The 19466-nt window shown below is 47.1% G+C and overlaps 1 protein-coding gene across 3 annotated transcripts in view; it reads left to right on the top strand.

The window, feature by feature from the left end:
• The window catches only part of LOC119455710 (connectin-like), a 65899-nt gene that overhangs the window by 44783 nt on the left and 1650 nt on the right, over nucleotides 1-19466 (top strand). The window lies entirely within an intron of this gene.

Here is a 19466-nt window from a genome sequence, read left to right on the forward strand (position 1 = left end):
CATTCCAGAGGAGTGACGTCGTAGCCGTGGTAGACGCACTGGCGCCGGCGCGCGCTCGCTGTGCAGTCGCCGTCTGACACTGCGCTGGAGCCGCTGCGCTTCTGACTGGCGTTTGCCAGTGTGGTATAGCCATGGAGAAGGAGAGCGCAAATGCTGCTCAACAGCGCAGAAGAACGGAGAAGCTTGACTCATCGGATCCCGAAATCAGCTGAACCTTTGCTAACGCTACGTATATCCTGGCATAGCCGAGCTAAGCCACTGCAACTTTTTTAATGATAACCTCACCATAAAATTGGCAGCCACGACGGGGTACCGGGTCGTCGTTTATTCGTCGTAGTATTCTTCGAAAGGATGCTATTAGGACTACGTGAACTTTAGGATGCAGAAAGAACTTCTGAAGGTGAGCAAACGTGCTATTTGCGACGCCCAGAAGAAATGGAAAAAAAATTGATCACACAGAAAGCACTGTATGCCTAAAGTACACTAAAAGTAATTTTTTACAAGCTATCCTGCTTGTAGGTTCATATGCGCCCAGCGTGCAGCGCACTTCACGAAAGGGATTCCGCTGTTTAATAACGAAGCTATCGCAATAAACGTCTACCAGCAAAGGTGGACAATAAAAAACGGCACCTGAGCGCAGAAAGGAAAAATGGGTCAGTTGTTCATTCATTATCGCCAAATAACAGAGTGTGAAATGTATTTTTTTGTTGTTGTGTTCCTTATTTAACGCGCTATTATTTGCTCGCCACTACTTATTGAACACGTGCAGTACTCATTGTATTCATCATTCTTTGAACATACCATGTGGCCGCACAGTTTCCGGTGTTTAATCCAAGTGATGCGAATACATGCTGCCGCATACAGGTATGTCTTTGTGTCTTGCGCGTGCACACACACGTGTTCATTTCATCGTCATCGTCATCAGCCTATTCATGTCCACTGCAGGACGCATACGTGCCTATATGTATGTGCACGTATGCGTGTTTGTAATACAGCGCAGAATTGTTGCCTCAGATGTTGTTCAAGCTGATTTGGGAATAGTCAAATCGAGCACGAATGAACATCTCCGGGACTCAGCCCCGTCTAGACACGTGTTTCACCCGATTTTGCTTCAGGAAAAGTGTTCATTTATTAGCGACTTAATCTACCGCTTGGAGACCGCCGGTGCTGCATGCAGCTTGAATTAGGACACGCTGTTTCTTGGCTGTAGAAGATTAGACCGAATACGAGCGTTTAGATCGGTCTCCGCGATATGAGCGTCACATTGCAGTGTGCAAGTACGCGGTCAGGCATATGCAAATTTGGTGCGCGAGGCCGCGCTGCACCGAAACGCAAGGAGGATAGCTGCTTTCCCGTCTCGGTCGCCCCGCTTGCCGCTGTTGACCTTGAGGCGCCCTACAGAGCAAAAGAATCCAGCTGCGCGGGGAGTAGCTCGCAGCCAGAGGACTACCGGCGTGGCGGAGAGGGGAAGATGGTGTACACAAACTGAACCCTCTTCCTCTCCTCGTTTGACATGACACACACGCGAGCACCTCCAGCGGCCTTCGCACAAACCTCCCGCTGAGATGGTGCAGCGGCTGCCAAGCGCTGCCTCCCCCAAAGCAGTGGCGAGTTCCCACGTCGACAGATCGGCTACTGTCGCAGTTGCCGGTAAATAAAAAAAAAGGAAAGAAAACAAAATAACGGTCGAAGGAGAGATGCTGCTGCCAATGGCTGTCTTTAGCATACAACTTACGCTGTCCCATCGGTCGCGGTTTCTAGCCAATAGAGCAAGGCTGGGCCCCACCATCCGATGCTCCCTTGCTTTCTATATTAGCTAGAGACGATCTTCTTCTTTATCTCCGTCGTCGCGTCAGGTTTCTGTGTACAAATGGGGACCAAAGAGTCTGCGGCTGCCCTGGCGAGTAAACGGCCGACCGGCGGCTTACTTTGAGAGAGGAAAAGAGCTCCTCTCTTCTCTCACACGGTCCTGCTTGTCGCTTTCGCTCATTATTGCCGAATGCTGTATACGGACGAGCATGCGGCAGCGGTGCGCGACAAAGCGAAGCCGCATTCAACCATGCCCGAGTACATCTTCTCGGCACCCGTCTTCCTTTCACTGTCTGAGCGCTAAAGGAGACCGAGCGGGCGCGTTGCTCTCCTCCCTCTCTCCACCTACCGTGGCCTGCGCAGCTGTTTACACCGATCCCTGTTTCGAAGTGATGTACCCTGGTCCGCGTATGCTACCAAAAGCAAACAAACGGAAGAGCGTGCACGGTTCTTCAGCCTGGTATCATGAACCCTGTTAGCTTCCCTCCATAGTGACCTACCTTCTTTCTTTTCCTTTTCTATTTGTTGGTTCTTAAGTAATATTTCTTGCTCTCATGTTCTCTGGCATTCTTCTTGCTATCGGCTTCGAGGTTTTTTCTATTGTTATTTTTATCTGCTGGTGCAGTGCTGGTGCATTATCCGTTGCTGGTGCACCCAACTGCCGCCATCAGGGTAGCGTCCAACCATTTGGCAAACTTTCAGAAACATCAACTAGATAGGTCGCATAAATGACATGGTAGAAACAGTCAGCCTGTGCTTACATTTATATTATCTCCTTATAAATTGTCTTTATCACGTGTCTGTTTTTTTCTTGTATGTAGTACTAGGCCTTTCTATTCTCTAAACTGTTTCATTCAATATGTGTGCGCGGCTGTGCGCGCGCGTGTTTGCTACGGTTCGCACACAGCGTCGAACAGACGGACCAACGATTCCTTTGAATGTCAAACAATGCTGTAATGTTAATGCAGATGTAGGTGCAGCCGAACACGGCGCATTGTATGATGATGCTCTGCCCTAAAGTATATAGTTCACTGATCTGACGATCGACCGGAAATGGTCCGTGTTAGATCGGGCTCATAAGTTGTTCTACACATGGTAAAACTTCAGCGCCCATAAAAAACGAACGACATGTGTAGTTTACAAACAAGCGCTTGCTTGTAAACTATACCTCTTTCCATCGTCTTTTACGGACGCTGCAGCACTACCATGAGTAATTGCCAACGTGCCCAGCTTTCAGCTGTCCTGTACTCTTCGACCAATCACTTTTACTTTATCCGTCTCATGAAATCAAAGCCGACGTTGCTGAATGGCAGAAAATCTTATTTGATTCAGATTTATTATGGGAAGTTCGTCTCATGATGGATAAACACCAAAGCGATTCAGTTGAGTTCGGTTGAATCTTAACTCCCTCGCTGTTTTCAAGAGCGTCCCATGGATAATTTAGTGACGTAGGTAGGTAGTGCTGCCACGGACACTCATGTGCCCACACATTTTTATAGGTACCGTTAGGCGGCAGAACATTTCTCACGTGTAGAGGAAGCTTACTTTAAAAGCTCTTTATCAGCAGCGGACGCCTTGTCCGAAATATTGCGATCTAGAGAGGCATAAACTCAAAAATAAACCAAAAGATAAAAACTCCTTCCCTTAAAAACAGGACATTCGGTAAAAACATTGCCGCTCAACACATGCCCAAGCGGACGACGGCACCTAAAGGAGCATACGAGTGCATCAATGTTAATGCTTCCCGGAAATACGTCTGCTTCGCTTTCCTGAAAATTCCCCTTTCCGGCTCTCTCAGCAGAGCAAATTTCTTTCGGAATTCTTGAGTGCTATGAGAAGTTCTCGCCTGCTTTCAGCACACTGACATAAGGACTAGAATCATAGGTGAACATTATGCGAGGACTGGGGTCTAATATAACTAATTATAACGTGAGATAAGGGTAGGTGGCCCAAACAAATGGTTTAGTGTGAATAAGGCAACTATAGGGACCGGGTGCCGTATAACAACGCGTCGAGTGGCGAGCGAAAAACGGAGAACCACGCGAGCGGAAGTCAGGGGCAGAAGAACGTCTTTCTTTATTCCGCGGGTCACGAGAAGCTCAGGTTGGAGCGCGCGAGATGTGAAAGGCAGCCAACGACGATGGCTGCTATAGAGCAACGATTACGTCTTTCCAAGCCGAAACATTGCTTCTTGCATGTGCGTGCATATGGTTGTGTGCGTGTGTACATGTGCCTGTGAATGCGTGTTTTTCTGTACATGCGTGTGAGTGTGTATGTTTGTGTTAATTCTACGCCGAGATACAGGGATCCAAGGCTGAATGGTTGCTGGCCTACTTTCGTGTCCATAGGAAGAAGCCAACAATTTTTCATTGGTTCCTTGCTGCAGTCTGCAAAGTTTCAACCAAGGTACGACAAACGCGAAGCATGCAGCCAAGGCGCATCAGCCATGACCTGATCCTGTTCGATAGAATCGAGATCTACATATATACACGGGCTGTCGGAACAGCGTTGAGTGGTTGTTCTATGTAAACAGCAGTGAATACGAAGCGGGCAAGAAGATTTGGTGAAGTCAGTCGGGTAAAAGTATCCGAAATGCATAAAGTCGTCGGGGACGCGACCGCAAATGCGAACGGTTGTCGAACCGCTGTCGAAGCGAGTGCCAATGCTTCCGTCTCCTTGATGGCGCGTGCGCACGTGTGAGTAGGAGCTGCATTTTGCATCGATCAACGTCACCGCAACAGAAGGAAGGCGCCAGTATTACATTTCCAAAATACACACGGAAGCTGACACGTGGGCTGTGTGTGTTTGTCCCTGAAATTCTAACAGCTAGAATAGTACTTAGATACGTATATAGCCGCTTCGCATTCACTGGGCAAGATGGCCTGTCTCAAGTCGCAACAAGTTGCGATTAGGGCAGGGATCGACACTATTTACATTTTGGTCTTCTTCAGTGCTACGGATGCATGTTGCAGAAGAAAGAAAGCAAATCCTTGAGACAGTCGACTTGAGCGATTGGCACACTGGTCCAAACTCACAGCAAAGCAAAACGTAACGACCTTCGATGAACTACACCGCTAAGGTTCGGTGTGCAGCCAAGAAACTCGTGCATACCTATGACCTCCCCCACCCTGTTCTTTCTTTTTCTTTAGTTTATACCTCAGCGTTTCACGTTTACCGCGTTACTGAATGCATATTAAGTCTGATATAACTTATATGGGTCATGGCTTTATACCTACATGTAAGTGTTTCTATTTAGGTGCTCCTTATTAAAAAAAAATGTTTTTTTGCTGCGTATCTTCCTATTTTCTTATAATAAGCTAATATCGATTATAAAAAAAAAAGCGTTTTAGAGAAAAGAACAATAGCGATCGTGACACAGAGACACTGATAGTATAATAATTTCACAGAAAATATAGTAAATTTGTTTGTGAAAAATGGTGATTTTCGCGCCAAACACCCGTATAACGAAATGCCTCCAAATGAGGGCACTTGCAGTGAGCCACTGTGACGCGAACACAGGTACCGCATCGGTTGTTTAATGCATTACTGAGTCTACGGCTTGTAGTTTCTGTATTGTGAGCCTCATGTGTCGCCTACGCTTTTCACTGCATGCTGTAAAGTGTTAGGTACGCCATCTGCCGAGGGGTTTAACAATAGACTGCGCTCAGATAGTGCATAGCGCACCATCCTTGTCGTTCTTTCTTGTCCGCGTTGCTTAAGCGCTTTGGTCACAGGCTCACTATTTTACCGAAGAGCATGCACCCTTCTGTAAGATTTCTGCGTTTAGTCTCCTGTGCTTCAATCACTCCGTATTGTACTGCTTTTGAAGAGCTTCATGACCTCACTTCACGACTTATCGAATCGCGTTTACGACGGCGGTAATCAATAGTAGCGGTGATTTAAAAAGTTCCTTCCACTATCATATTAGAATGAAAACAAAAACTTCGGTTTAGTATAAAAGCTCTCCAGCAGGCTGCAGTCTCCCGTACTACAAATCGTGTCCTGCGAGTTTGGACGCGCTTATAATTAATATGTTTGTAAATGCCCCCCTCTGCAGCCTTCGCAGTTGATAATTTTTCACAAGTGCCCTTGAGCTAACTCGTTCCGTCATTTCTCCAGCACGCAGAAGCTGGCAGAAGCAAACCACTTCATGCGAAATACTTCTGCCTATGCATAAGAATATATCCTCGACTCTATTCTCATCATTGTGAGGTTGACAAGCCTGCGAATGAATGAATAAATAAACCTTTATTTGAAACGGCTCTTCGTCCGTGCCGTCTGCCGCTTCGGTGCCGTGTGATGAGTTCAAATGTTGTGGGCTATGGTAAGTTGCAGCTCACCTTCGGATCCCCGAATCGGGCACCACTATTCGGCGGGAGCAAAAGAAAGAAAGCGCGCACACCTAAGCGTAATCAAAGAATGCACAAAACTAAGAATGCTGCATTCGTGGTGGGTAAGGCAGCGTGTATGCGGGATCAACGAAGCAGCTCGCTGCCTCCTGGCTGTCAGCTCGCATGTCGGTGCCCGTCGGCGAGTACGTCAGGCGGCGCCGCTTGCAACGACGCCTCGGGACGTCACTTCTCTGCAGAGCATGACTCCAACGCGGCTGTGGCTACGGCGGCAGTTTTGCTACTGCCGTTAACTCCCTCGTTTTTGTTATGTGAGATCTTGTCATCACAAAGTCGGGGAGGTCTGACAGGAATCAATATGAGGCATGGCACGCCTGCACGCGAGCCTGGCCGCTTCGCAGTTGAGCGGAGAGCAGCAGCGGCACACTTCAGCGATGAGCTGCGCGTTCCCCTGCCGATGGAGGGCGTCGAGAGCGGCTCTCTGAGGCTAGCAGTAGCAATAAGACGCCGTGTTGCGTGAGAACAAGCCGCTTATTTCCCGTTGCTTACTCCACGCTTTATGGCAGCGTACTTAATAACAAAGACAATTTATAAGACTAGCGTGTTGGACTTCGAGCAGCGCTTTGTCGAGAAAATACAGCTTTCCACGGTGCATGGTGTGACTCTTTCTCCTTTTATTTGCTCGCTACTTTCGAACTCCGGAACAACTTTAATCGATGCAAACTTGTTATGGGTGGCTCAACGAGTATTATAATAAGGCACGCAGAGGAAGGTTTAGTCAGACAATTTATATATATATAGAACACATTTCGAACGGACTGAAAACGGAATCAGCTTACCATGTTATGCGGAATGGTGCGAATAGAAAATACGATAACACGCATTTAAAAAGGTACAAGATGTTAAACTTAATGCCCCACCTCTTTTGTTTATTCTTTTAGTATGCGCTTTCAAGAGAACTTTCAGCGAATACCTGTTAACAAGTGGGGGCGCAGCGCAGATGTTGAGAGGTTATGAATGCCATTGGCGCGAAAGGCTGTTGGTGATTTGTAACGTATTGCCACAGACCAACGGAAAGATGTATCGGGGTGAATGTTTGCGTAGATATTGTGTACACAAGCCGCCGCAGTTGCTTAGGGACTTTGGCGTTCGGCATAAACTACTCTTCACATGTCGGCAAACTTGTGAACAGTGTAGTGCATAAACTTAAACGCTGCATTAGAATAAAGCTGGGACCTCTGCAGAGCATAAACACAAGCATTGTATGTGATTACACGTTGTATATAGGATGAAATTAAAGTTGTACCCATCGCATTTAGTTTTCAGCATTTCATTAACCACGTCACAAAAGCTTCAATTCACACATATTCGAATATACGCGCTGTATCTGCATTCTTTTTTTCTTTTCCTGTCCCCATGGCTGCGTTCACGTATACACTGATCCCGCCTGCTATAAGAATGGGTTCACAGAGACGAATCATACGACGAAGCAAGCGAGCCAGAAAACAGCGTGACTATAAATGAACGCGTGCCTTCGCCGATAAGGGCGCCACGCTTCGTTTCGATTGTCTTGGCATTGTTCGTGTTTGATGCCGAACATAACCAGCAGCAGCAATGTAATAAAACAAACTCCGAAGCTTTCTGTGAGCCGAGGAATTCTTCATCCTTTCCTCTAGGCGCCAGTTTGTTTTGTGGCAGCCACTGTGACGGCTCCGCGATAACTGGCACCTTCGATTTGCCACCGAGTAGCGCGGAGATTGTAACCGAATCCCTAGCTGCCGAGGTCGTCCTTCGGTATCCGCTTTTCTGTCCGTACCCGCCGCGGTGTAGCCGAGTGCTTATGGCGTTGCGCTGATCAACTCGATGGTTGCAGGTCCGATCCCTACCGCGGCGGCCGCTTTTCGATGGAGACGATAGGCAGAAACGCCCGTGTACTTAGATTGAGGTGCATGTTTAAGATCCGCAAGGGGTCAAAATTAACCTGGCGTCCCCCACGAAGACATGCCTTATAATCATTCGGTGTTTTTCGCACGTAAAACCCAAGAATGTAATTAAAAAAAAACTGTCTGATTTATTTGTAAATGTGTATAGGCAACACGGCTGCTATTTACAAAACGTCTGTTAATCTGACGTTGCTTGATAGGATTGTTTGCACAGCAGGAGATGCCTGCGATGCCTTGCCGTTTCTGTTTTGCGGAACCGTGTGAATAACTGGAGACAGAAAGAGACCTGACGGCATGAGAGAGAGCGAGAGATAGCAAAGAGAAGAAAGGCAGGGAGGTCAATCAAACGAGCGGTCGGCATGAATTCCTAATAGTTGCAGGCGCCTCATGTGACAACCGATTTTGCGAGATCTTGGAAGCGGGCTTTTTTGCGCAGCTGCAGCGCTGCCACGTGAAATAGACACACTTTCAACGGAACCGTTTCCTTTGTTCTAGTTTGTTATTTGATCTAGTTTTTCAAGCTTTTCAAAAATCTTCTGCACGCGAATTTGAAAGACCTTGTCACCTGCGTAGTTATATTTAATCTAGGTTTTATAAGAGGTCTCCTTCGTTATGTATTTTTTGTTTCATTTCGAAGATGTGCAAATTAAAATATTGGGTTGCAAAGTTGCTTGATGTTTCCCTCTTTACGGGCTAATTTGAGCCTCACAAGCAAAGTGCATTTACCGTTCTTACAATTATACCTTTGTCTTTGTTTAGAGCCCGATATGTAATGAACGTTCGCTACCCATTACCCGTCACCCCTCCCGCAAGACCGCGCCCGCTATACTCCACCAAAAAAACAGTCTACAATTTCATGTCCGAACATGTCGTTTATGAAGCCAAGAGGGCAAAAATACACACAAGAACAAAACCAAATCATGGCTCCAGCTTCACTCATGCACTTCGATCGCGGAAACACTGAAACATGTTATTTTTGTTTCTTGGAACGATATTGTTGCCTTTGCGCTATACTCATGGTTATCTGGCGCTGGTCCCTCGTGCTAAGGGATCTATTGGTTGGGACCACGCTCCGTACTTTCATCCTGCGTCGTTGTCGAGCCAGACGAATATGCCTCTGCAGTACGATCAATCAAACGGCTTCTTGCGAGCCCGTGTCGTACGCATGCAGCTTCCGCAGCCTGGCCGATTGGCATCCCGGCGCCTGTTACAGGCACGTACTCCAACGTCCTATTATTGACGCTCCTAGTTTCCGAGACCCGTTGCAGGCTGCGTTCATCCGGCTATACTAAGATGCCGTTGACTGGGTAGGTTGTGTTGACGTCGCAACGAGTGTATGTTTTTGTAGGTGAAGTTTGTTCTCACTGACGGCAGTATACGGAAATTGCTTGGTCGCAATGGCAAGTGCTCGCCGAACAAGTATATCTATTCGCAAGTTATAACAGTGAAGAAACCCAGCAACCTCGTGCGACATTGCGGAAGCACAGCCCAATTTAGATGCCGTTTCTTTCGAGCAGTTGTGTTAATAATTTTCTAATGCTAGAAATTAGGATACATATTTTCAAACTTCAATATATTGTCATAATCATTTATTATCATATTTCTTATTATTTTGCCCGCATATAACAGATACCATCAGGCCGATTTCCTGCAAATTTAAGCTGCGAGTCAGATCTCGTTATCTGAAGGCGCTGTTAAAACATGCATATATGCTGCTTTTGTGACAGCGATGAATTTCATTGAACCTGCATGCTTACAGGTTTCATGAATGGGGAGGTGCGCTTGGGCGAATTCACAGCTATGTATTTACAGAGTGAGAAAAGAAGTCGGAATCCGTGTTTCCTAGCGGTCGGCAAATGTTAGTCCTCGTCGTTTTTCAAGCGAAGCTTGTATTGCGTCACTCGTGTCGGTGTTGATGTTGGCTACGAAAAAACCCAGGCAGCGCGAAAATAAAAGTTGCTCGTCAGGCTGGGAGACCACCGCGCTAACCGATTCATCCACTGTCGGTTCATCATACGTGCATGCGCATGCGCATGCACAAATGCCGGACGCTGAAGAAATCCAAACATTCGCGCCAAGCAGCATAAGATCTTGACGTCACTGCCATTTCCGGTTGTGACGTCACTTTTTATTTTATTTATTTTTGCTTGTTGTTAGTTGTCCCCCCGATACGTAGATGGCGACGGTTGCAACGAGCCGCCATTTTCTTGACCCGTGGGCTTCGATGTTAGCTACGCTAGCAGTGTACATTTACCTTGGATGCGGTCCATTCTGGGTGACGAGGCCGGCGCGAAATGCAGCATGTCGCATCTCGACGCCGGCTGCAGCCGGGGCACGCCGACGCTACGTCGCGCGTCAACGCTACGTCGGACTATAAAATGGCCTTTAGAACCCGAATATCGTCCCGATACTCGGGGTTTGCTAAGTTTGGCTAAGAACCAGCCAAGCCAAACCAAAGTAAGCAAAAGAAAACAAACACAAAGCTAAGAACCAGCCAAGCCGAACCAAGTTAAGCAAAGTTAAAGCTAAGAACCCGCCAAGCCAAACCAAGTTAAGCAAAGGAAAGCAAAGTTAAAGCTATAGGGGAAGGGCCACCAGCTTCGCTGTTTGCCCAGTCTTCGCACCACTTAGTGTGAAGCTACCCCTATTTTTTTTATCAGGCAGCTTTAATTTGGAGGTAGTTCGCCACCGGCATAGTACATTGTCGGCATAAGAGCATTCGTTTATTTTCGTCAAAGTGGCGGGCTTTGCTCTTTAGGGGTTACCGCGCATGTTCCACACTACTCGTAATGTACAATTGTCTGCGCTTGTAAAGCGGCTTGTCACCACACGCGGTGCTTACTCTAGAGAGGTATACTTGGCCAGTTCAAGTATCACTGCGCGCCTAGTTACGGGCAACAACTTTTAGTGAGGCCACTGCTTCCCTAGACCAGGGCCTGCATTCACACCTTACGTAAGAGTGTTTTCTCATATACGCTGGCGTGTGGACACCGCCATTCATGACAGTAATCGTGACAACGCGTCGACCGCAGCGAAGGTGGGACAATCGATAAAGAAACTTACTAAAGAACAGTTTTCCGAACACCAGCCCAGGCGCTTGGACAGCGAAGACGAAAGTATAAACCTAATTAATGCTCTCGTATTACAGAAATGCAAGTGCAGTTTAGAAGAACGATGACGAAAATAAGTGGGGAGTGATGACAGTGTTTTTAACAGATTATGAGCCTAGTACGCTTAGCATCATCGGGTTCTGACGTCACCACAAAGGCGCAGCCGAAATCACCAGAGCCAGGGCTGGGAAGTCGTACTTCAGTGACGCTACACTAGCCCGGACTCGTTGCTAAGGCGTGAGCGGCAGCCCACGCTTGTGCCTTTCTTCAGCTGCACCGCTCTGAGTTTCTTATTCTTCCGTGGATCACTGCCACTAGAAAGGTAAATGCCTTTTGATGCAGCTGTCGTCCCGCATTGAACGGTTAGTCCCTGAATCTTGTCTGCATGGGTAGAATCTTTTGTCCTGGAGTTTCGCGTATTCTGTTCTGGTGCATCCGCGTTTGTGTGCTTGCGGCTCTCGAGGCATTAGCAATTCAAATTCTTATCTCTGCCTCGTCATGATTCTATGAGGAATAACGTAAAGCGTAGGAGCAAAGTCCCTTCTAGAGTGAAAACGTGAAAGCATTGTTGGGGACCAAATGCCGTTGGAACCGCATAATGCGCAAAGGGGCACGAGACAGCCACCAACTGCAAATGTGTCTCGTGGAATGCGTGCATACTCAGCATTGCAACATTTATGTGCACTGCTGGAGAGGCGAGCCGCTTACGAAAAAGACGAAGAAGGAATGACGCGAAAGCGAGCTCATAGCGGGCTGGCTTTGCCGTCGCACGCGTAAAAGCGTTATTTGGGAACATGCAAGTTCGTTCTCACTAGGCGGCTTTTGTGTTAGCGACAGGGCAAGCAGGCCAAGAGTCACTTGGAGAGTCGGACGGGCCAGCTCAGTAACAAGATTTCTGAATGCGCCCGCTTTGTGGCTGGACCGGACGCCGCAGATGTCGAACTGAGGAGCGTGCAACTATATTGTTGACCCGTCAGATCTGATGCTTGCGACGTGTCATCATTTCGCTTTATTTCTGTATTTTCAGTTTCCACTGCGCTTTCATTCTAGTGTAAAAGTTTCATAACATTATTAATCTAAAAAGTCATCGAGACACTCAGCCTTAATCACGAGGGTCCAGCAGCTTGAACAACGAGGAGACTAATCTGTAGAGGAGACTACTTCGCCACTATTCTGTTCACACTCCTTGTTTCTCGTCATAGACCCTGTAATCTGAGTAACTATGATTGCTGCCTACGGTACCACTGCATTTTACTTCTGTACAGTTTTTCGAGATGTCAACTATACTATGCACCGGGGAACGGTGCAGTGCAAAGTAAGATTTATTTATACATGTGGCGCGCCATGCGTCTACATGAATGCCTAAAAGCGAATCAAGGCTGCACAACTTGGGTACACAGAGTGAATAAATAATAACGCAATAAACATTGCTCATAAAACAAGAGGGTCGGACAGTTCGCAGCAGACATCACCGCGCTCTTTGTCTTCTGCGGAAACGGCACAAGTTGGTGCGAAAGAGAGAACGCAAAAAAGAAAGCTGAGGACAAATCAGCGCCATAGAAAAGCAGAACTCTACGCTCTCGCTTCGTGGCCAGTCTCATTCATTCCCATGCATATATTGCCGAACGATGTGTTGTTATTCTTTTCTTATTTTATAATATAACGGGTTATTTATTATTCTCCCCTTTGTTGAACATACCTTCCCGCTTCTCTCACCATAAAAGCCTAAAAGCCCCGCGCTGTTTTGCGTGGATCCCATTTGCGGCTAGAACATTGTTGAGTAGTGATACAAAAGCAAACACGAAACAAACTCGCCGAAAGTGCTGCCCAAGTTTTGGCGGCGCTTAACACATACACATCGTTCTCAGGAAAGCAGCCGCTGATGCTTAGAGAAAATAAATAAAAATAAAACGATCAAGCTGGGCTATGTATTTTCATACGCGAAGACAGTTTGCATCGCCCGCCCGCGTGGACAGCATAACAGACCGGACGTCTCCATAAGAGCAAGAAGACGAACGACGAGGCTGACCACAAAGCAGTGACCATAACCAGCGTCGTCGACACCGCCGCCCGCCCATCTGCGACGACGCGAAGCGCCGCAAGCTGACGCGAATATCCTGTTTCTCTCGCTTCTATATGTAGTACGTCGAGCGTGCGTCTCCCACCGCGGCTTTCAGGCTCGCTCGGCGCGCGCTTTTCGACGCAAAAACTTGCAGCCCAGCGAAGTGCTCTGGCTTCCGCTGGATGAGCGACCCAGAGTGCGTCGGTACACACGCCACTCACGTTCTGAACTTTGTGGTCTCTGCGAGAGGAAATGTAAAGAAATAAGAAGTAATAAAAGGCTTTCTGTAGCAGAACAAAAGAGAAAGATAGTTCGTGGCCGCCTCTCGAGACTTGATGGAGTGCGAGATGGCGATCTTTCCTTCTACAATAGGCTTTGCCTGTCAACACCTTAAGTCAGTTCATTGGTGCATGTTTTGGTCGGGAAAGAGTTTTCTGTGATGTACAGGTAAACTTGATAACCTACACATTACATGAAGCGCGTTCGCATGGAGTGCAAAAAGCAGTCCGACTCATTGCTGTCCTATTGCGATAGCAATTATATGAACACTCCAGGCGCACTTCTGCCGTCGGCGTCGCCGTCGCCGTGAGGTTGCGTATAAAGTTCGAGAGCGATAAAATCGTCACCAAGCGCCGTGTGCTGTACGTGCGAGTCAAAGCGTGCGAAGGTGAGCCGGTGATCGCGACTCAATCTTGCGCACGCAAGGGAGGGAAGCGGGGAGGAAGCGCGCAGTCTTCCGTCGCGCTTATGGCTGCGGGGTTAGGGGATGGAGGGGGGAGGGGGGGGGGGGCGTTCTACTCCGGGCGGCACGGAGCCCGGCCCCTGTATCTTGAAAGCCATCTGCAACGGGCACGGAGTCCGCCCTGCGCTGTGTTTTCGGGCCATAGTTCGCGTTGATGCGAGCGGCAGCACGAAAGTCAATGCGCTCGCTCCTGATGCCGCGCTTACTCACTACAGCCTTTTGACAGCGAGTTTCCGCGGTCACCGAGTGAGATGTGGTCATGTTAGCTTGTGCGCGCGTGACACCATGCTTGTTAATTTAGTTAGTATGCCTATGTTTACAAGTTTATACGACCGATAAAACTACTATCCCTGCTTCATATAGCTGTCCACCAATTTGCTATCGCAATCGATGCTTCGCCTACCGGGCGAAAGTTTGACCTTTTCTGGAAACGAAGTGAACAGACGATAGCCTACCCGTTTCATGCTTGGTATAACCAGCACCCTGGTATAATCCTGCCCGCATATGGCACGGGTATTACCCCGGTAAGCACTGAGCCGTTCATATATACGGCTCACCTCGCTCAGGGAAACGTGAATTTGGATCGAAATGAACGGTAGAATAATGGAACGTCGCCTGCAGTAGGATTAGAAAAAGAGCCGTGTGAATTAACTGTTAAGATACATGAACCAACATGTATTTGGTTGCTCAATTTTAGCGCATTTAGAGTGCGAAAACTGCTTGGAGTTTAGTGGGATCCAGAGGAAATTTTCGCATGAAGATGTGAATCTAGGTTTAGCATAGAGATTAGTTGAAGAGGTTGGAAGAACGTTTTTATTAATACTCAATTTGTATTATTTCTCAAACATAGGGTCTTTGCGCATGAAGGAACTTAGTATGGAGCCGATGACCAACAAAAAGCGAGGGAAAGTTACAGTAGAAATGCTGTTTATTTTCGCTAAGTCCACAGAGACGGCAGCGCTAAGGAGAAGCAAATGTCCGTTCCACACCCATACAATTGAGTTACAAACCCCCGAAAGTCAGAGTACAAGAGAAATCAACGGCACAGTCAGAGCTGTGCGAACTGACCTGCCCAAAGAGAAATCAGGAGGAAGGTGTTTATTGAAACGCTTGTTCACTCACATGGCAAGACGAGATAGAACTAAGTTTAGGGGAAGTCGCATTGCAGATAATCCGCTTAGCAGCGTAGAGAAAAGAACGCGTGTAACGCCTCTTTATGTAATCTTATTCTAGCGATGCGGTAAAACAAACAGCACAACTTCTGCGCACAATTTAGCTTTTTGGTGAGACTATATTCGTTCGGCCATAGCGAGCACTACTATAGAGCTCTGAATAAATTATATCGATTTACAGCTTTACAGCTGTAGTAAGATGTTATCGCGGGCGTGCGTGACGAGAATAATTTAATTTGGATGGCATAAAATTAAACCGTTGTCTTCGTTTCTGGGCATATCTGCGAGGACAACTAAAAAGCGCCAGCATGTTTTAAAAAGCATTGTAGATTTTATTTTAAGCACCAAATGCTTTTTCGTTCCATTGTGAACTGTTTCAAAAGGGAAATGCACAATCTAGAGAAAGCCGTCTTGAATTAGGTGAGAATTTGAAGCAGAGAGCATTCAAAGGTTACACGTGGTGCGTTCACTGTACGAAGAAAAAGAACTTCGCTCACTGGCGTGCCCATAGGGAACGAATCCAGACCAAGTCGTGTGTGTGTGTGTGTGTGTGTGTGTGTGTGTGTGTGTGTGTGTGTGTGTGTGTGTGTGTGTGTGTGTGTGTGTGTGTGTGTGTGTGTGTGTGTGTGTGTGTGTGTGTGTGTGTGTGTGTGTGTGTGTGTGTGTGTGTGTGTGTGTGTGTGTGTGTGTGTGTGTGTGTGTGTGTGTGTGTGTGTGTGTGTGTGTGTGTGTGTGTGTGTGTGTGTGTGTGTGTGTGTGTGTGTGTGTGTGTGTGTGTGTGTGTGTGTGTGTGTGTGTGTGTGTGTGTGTGTGTGTGTGTGTGTGTGTGTGTGTGTGTGTGTGTGTGTGTGTGTGTGTGTGTGTGTGTGTGTGTGTGTGTGTGTGTGTGTGTGTGTGTGTGTGTGTGTGTGTGTGTGTGTGTGTGTGTGTGTGTGTGTGTGTGTGTGTGTGTGTGTGTGTGTGTGTGTGTGTGTGTGTGTGTGTGTGTGTGTGTGTGTGTGTGTGTGTGTGTGTGTGTGTGTGTGTGTGTGTGTGTGTGTGTGTGTGTGTGTGTGTGTGTGTGTGTGTGTGTGTGTGTGTGTGTGTGTGTGTGTGTGTGTGTGTGTGTGTGTGTGTGTGTGTGTGTGTGTGTGTGTGTGTGTGTGTGTGTGTGTGTGTGTGTGTGTGTGTGTGTGTGTGTGTGTGTGTGTGTCATTTGCTTACAGTTTTTTTTTCTGGGAGCCTGGGGCGGAATTCACTAAGCTGCGCTGTTATTACGCAATTTCTTAGCCAAAAAGTTCTTACGCTGAGATAAGGGTGCAACCGAAGTGGCAGTGCATTTAACTTTCGGTGTCGTATTAGAGTGAGGAGGTAGCAAAGCTTCCTGAGAAATACTTTAATGTGCCGTCGGGATTAACCCAGTGATAAGCACTGGGCCCGCACGTTTCAGCTTCGCTGGTTAACCATCTGTACGGAGTGCTTGGGTGGCGATATTTTTTTATAGTACTTGAAGAATGGAATGATTGTACACTTTTATTTTCAATGACAGCGGTGAGCTCCCGGTCACGATTTGATAATGCCGTGTGCACTCCGACCCATTTTCATTATTCCGTAAGTTACCGTCTCATGATCACGGTTCCCTGTGAGTAATTGACCTAGATAATCTTACCCCTGTACATACTCTACAGCCTGACTGCCGATCATGAATTCGTGTTCGCCTGAAAGGTTATTCAACATTACCTTTGTTAACTTACTCTTACTCTTTCTTGGTTAAGGTCCTCAATCAATTGTTGCAATGTGCCCCCAGCGTTGCTGAACAGGACAATGTCGTTGGCAAGCTGAAGGTTGTTGAGATATTCGCCGTTGATCATCGCCCCTGGTCCTTCCCAGTCTAATAGCCTGAGTACTTCTTCTAAGCATGCAATTAAAATAACTGGATATATCGTGTCTCCTTGCCTGACCGTTTTTTCGATAAGTATTTTTCCACTTTTCTTGCGGCTAATTAAAACATGTGAGGCAACAACTATCACTGAGGCAGAGTCGAAGCCTGAGAAGTTGTCGATACGTGCGCTGCGGCTGAAGGCAAATGTGAAAGTTACACATAAATGAAGTAATTATTGAGTTGTCAGCCGTATGCTTCAAGTACCACGACCTTGATGTGAAGTTCGTTTAGTCCTTCAGAACAATTCATACGATATGCACTCGCACCGCTAATTACATACAAATGTCATCGCTTTGTCCAAACGCACTGAATTAAGTGATCGAACTGTGCGCCGCCGGGAGAGCGCACAAGCAGCATAATTCGAGTGACGTAAATGCTGATCTTGCTGGTATGGCACGTTTTAGTGAGCGCGCTTAGCGTCGGGCACGCTTCACATTGTTCACTTCGCGATACCAGTCCAGTGTAGCCGGATTTTTCGCGTCGTCATGTTGACCTGACTACTGCGCATCAGGCGCAAAGCATCGTAAGACTGTTGCCGGCTGGACGAAAATTCTTGCGCTAAAGATTCACAAACGCCTATGAAGGGTTTCTTAAGGAAGAGTAAGTGAGAGGAGGAAGCTATAGAAAGAACATCGCACGAAGCGACTCAAAGACGTGAGTTACGTCATTTCGCCCAGGACTGGTGTTAGGCTGGTGGTTTAGAATAAGCATCTTCAGCCAATCATAAGACGACGATGGCTGTCGTCAGCTGTCGCTTTTATTTGTCGCCTGGTCTTCTTATGGCCTGTTGCCTGTCACTGGCTTTGTGCTTGCAAAACAAGAGCAAAGTGGTGTTTTTACGAGCGTTATGCTGCGTGCTTTTTTACAAAAATCAAAGTGCCTCCAGTGATACTCGTCCGTGTGGTTATATGTATAAATCTGTGCGTTCGTCCGTGCGTGTGTGGGCGTGCGTAAGTGCGTGTGTGTGTTTTGACTCATGCGAGAATTGTTGGCTTCGTTCATGAGGTGTATTTTATTTCACAGCATCCCTCTGTTACAGCAGTCCATATGATTTTTGTATCAAGTGTGGCACGTGAGTTTAAGTCGCCATTTTTATGTCATCGTCTTGACGTCCCGCTTCATATCATAAGCAGGATTGCCATCCGTCGTACGCATAAAGTCGTTCACACCGTAGGCCACACAATGAGCAAAACCGTGGGCGCAGACACTACGTCGCTTCAACTTTGTGCTGAAATAAATCTATGAGCTATCTAATGGAAGGCTGAGGCTAACAGCACAGACGACGAGAGTGAATTCTGCAACAGCAACATGTTTTGATAATTAGAAACGTTTAGGCGTTTATTTTTCGGTTGTTTCATCTCGCATAGAGAATCATAACCTCAAAGCGTTGGAAGATCATCGCCAGCCATATGAGCAGGGAAAGCTCAAAACTAATAAAAAGAAATACGATAGAATTGTACTCAAAACACATCAATTACAAATTTTATGGTTTTCAGGGACGCGCACTACACTTACATTGGCTAACACCCGTAGAGTGTCATGACGAGTATGAGAATTCAGGCTTCTGCGCGCATACAGAAACACAGCCTATCAGACATTAGGCAGAAGTTCGCCGCACAGCATTAATGTTACTACTGCATTCCACAGCAGCGCACGCTCAATACAATTATGCACCGAAACAGCTCATACACTCAGATGACAAATCAGAGCACGCCACAAATATAAAAGCCGCGCAAGCCTCGGCTATCAGTTGCGGCCTCTGGCCAATCAGACGCAACAAGCGCGTTACAGCGCTTACCTGCGTGAGCTCGAGCGTGCGCAGATAGACAATGTTCGTAAGACTGCTACAACCTCTATAGTAGAATTTCTTCTTAAGTCGTCATCTGCGACGGCTGTTTAGCTTTTTGAATCGACTTACGCTTACTATTGGCGGAAGTACTGAAGTTCGCACCTGTGCTAACCTTACATATACGCATTTTTTCCACTACAGCGCTCGTCTTTGCAGCGGCGGACATCGCAAGCTTGCTGATCTTACGAACATTTAGCTTTGTGCATACGCTTATTTCGTAGATTTTTCTTATGCCAAATTTGTTCGTAAGTTGGCTTAGTGAATTCCGCCCCTGAATCTTTTGCCCTTCTCTTGCCGGTGGCAGCACTTCTGTAGTATATCATCTGATAACAACATTCAGAACACTCCATGCTCTTTCCAGTGTAGATAAAATCAAGGTAAAAGCTATACCTTGATTACACTTGTAATTTGTCAAAGCGCAGAGACATGTTCTAACAGTCCTTGGGACTTCTGTTTGAAACACCACTTACGAGGTCGCTGCCTGTTCGCACAGAAGCGCAGCTTCACGC

The sequence above is a fragment of the Dermacentor silvarum genome, chromosome 6, assembly GCF_013339745.2.
Source record: "Dermacentor silvarum isolate Dsil-2018 chromosome 6, BIME_Dsil_1.4, whole genome shotgun sequence".
In the NCBI taxonomy this organism is placed as follows: Eukaryota; Metazoa; Arthropoda; class Arachnida; order Ixodida; family Ixodidae; genus Dermacentor; species Dermacentor silvarum.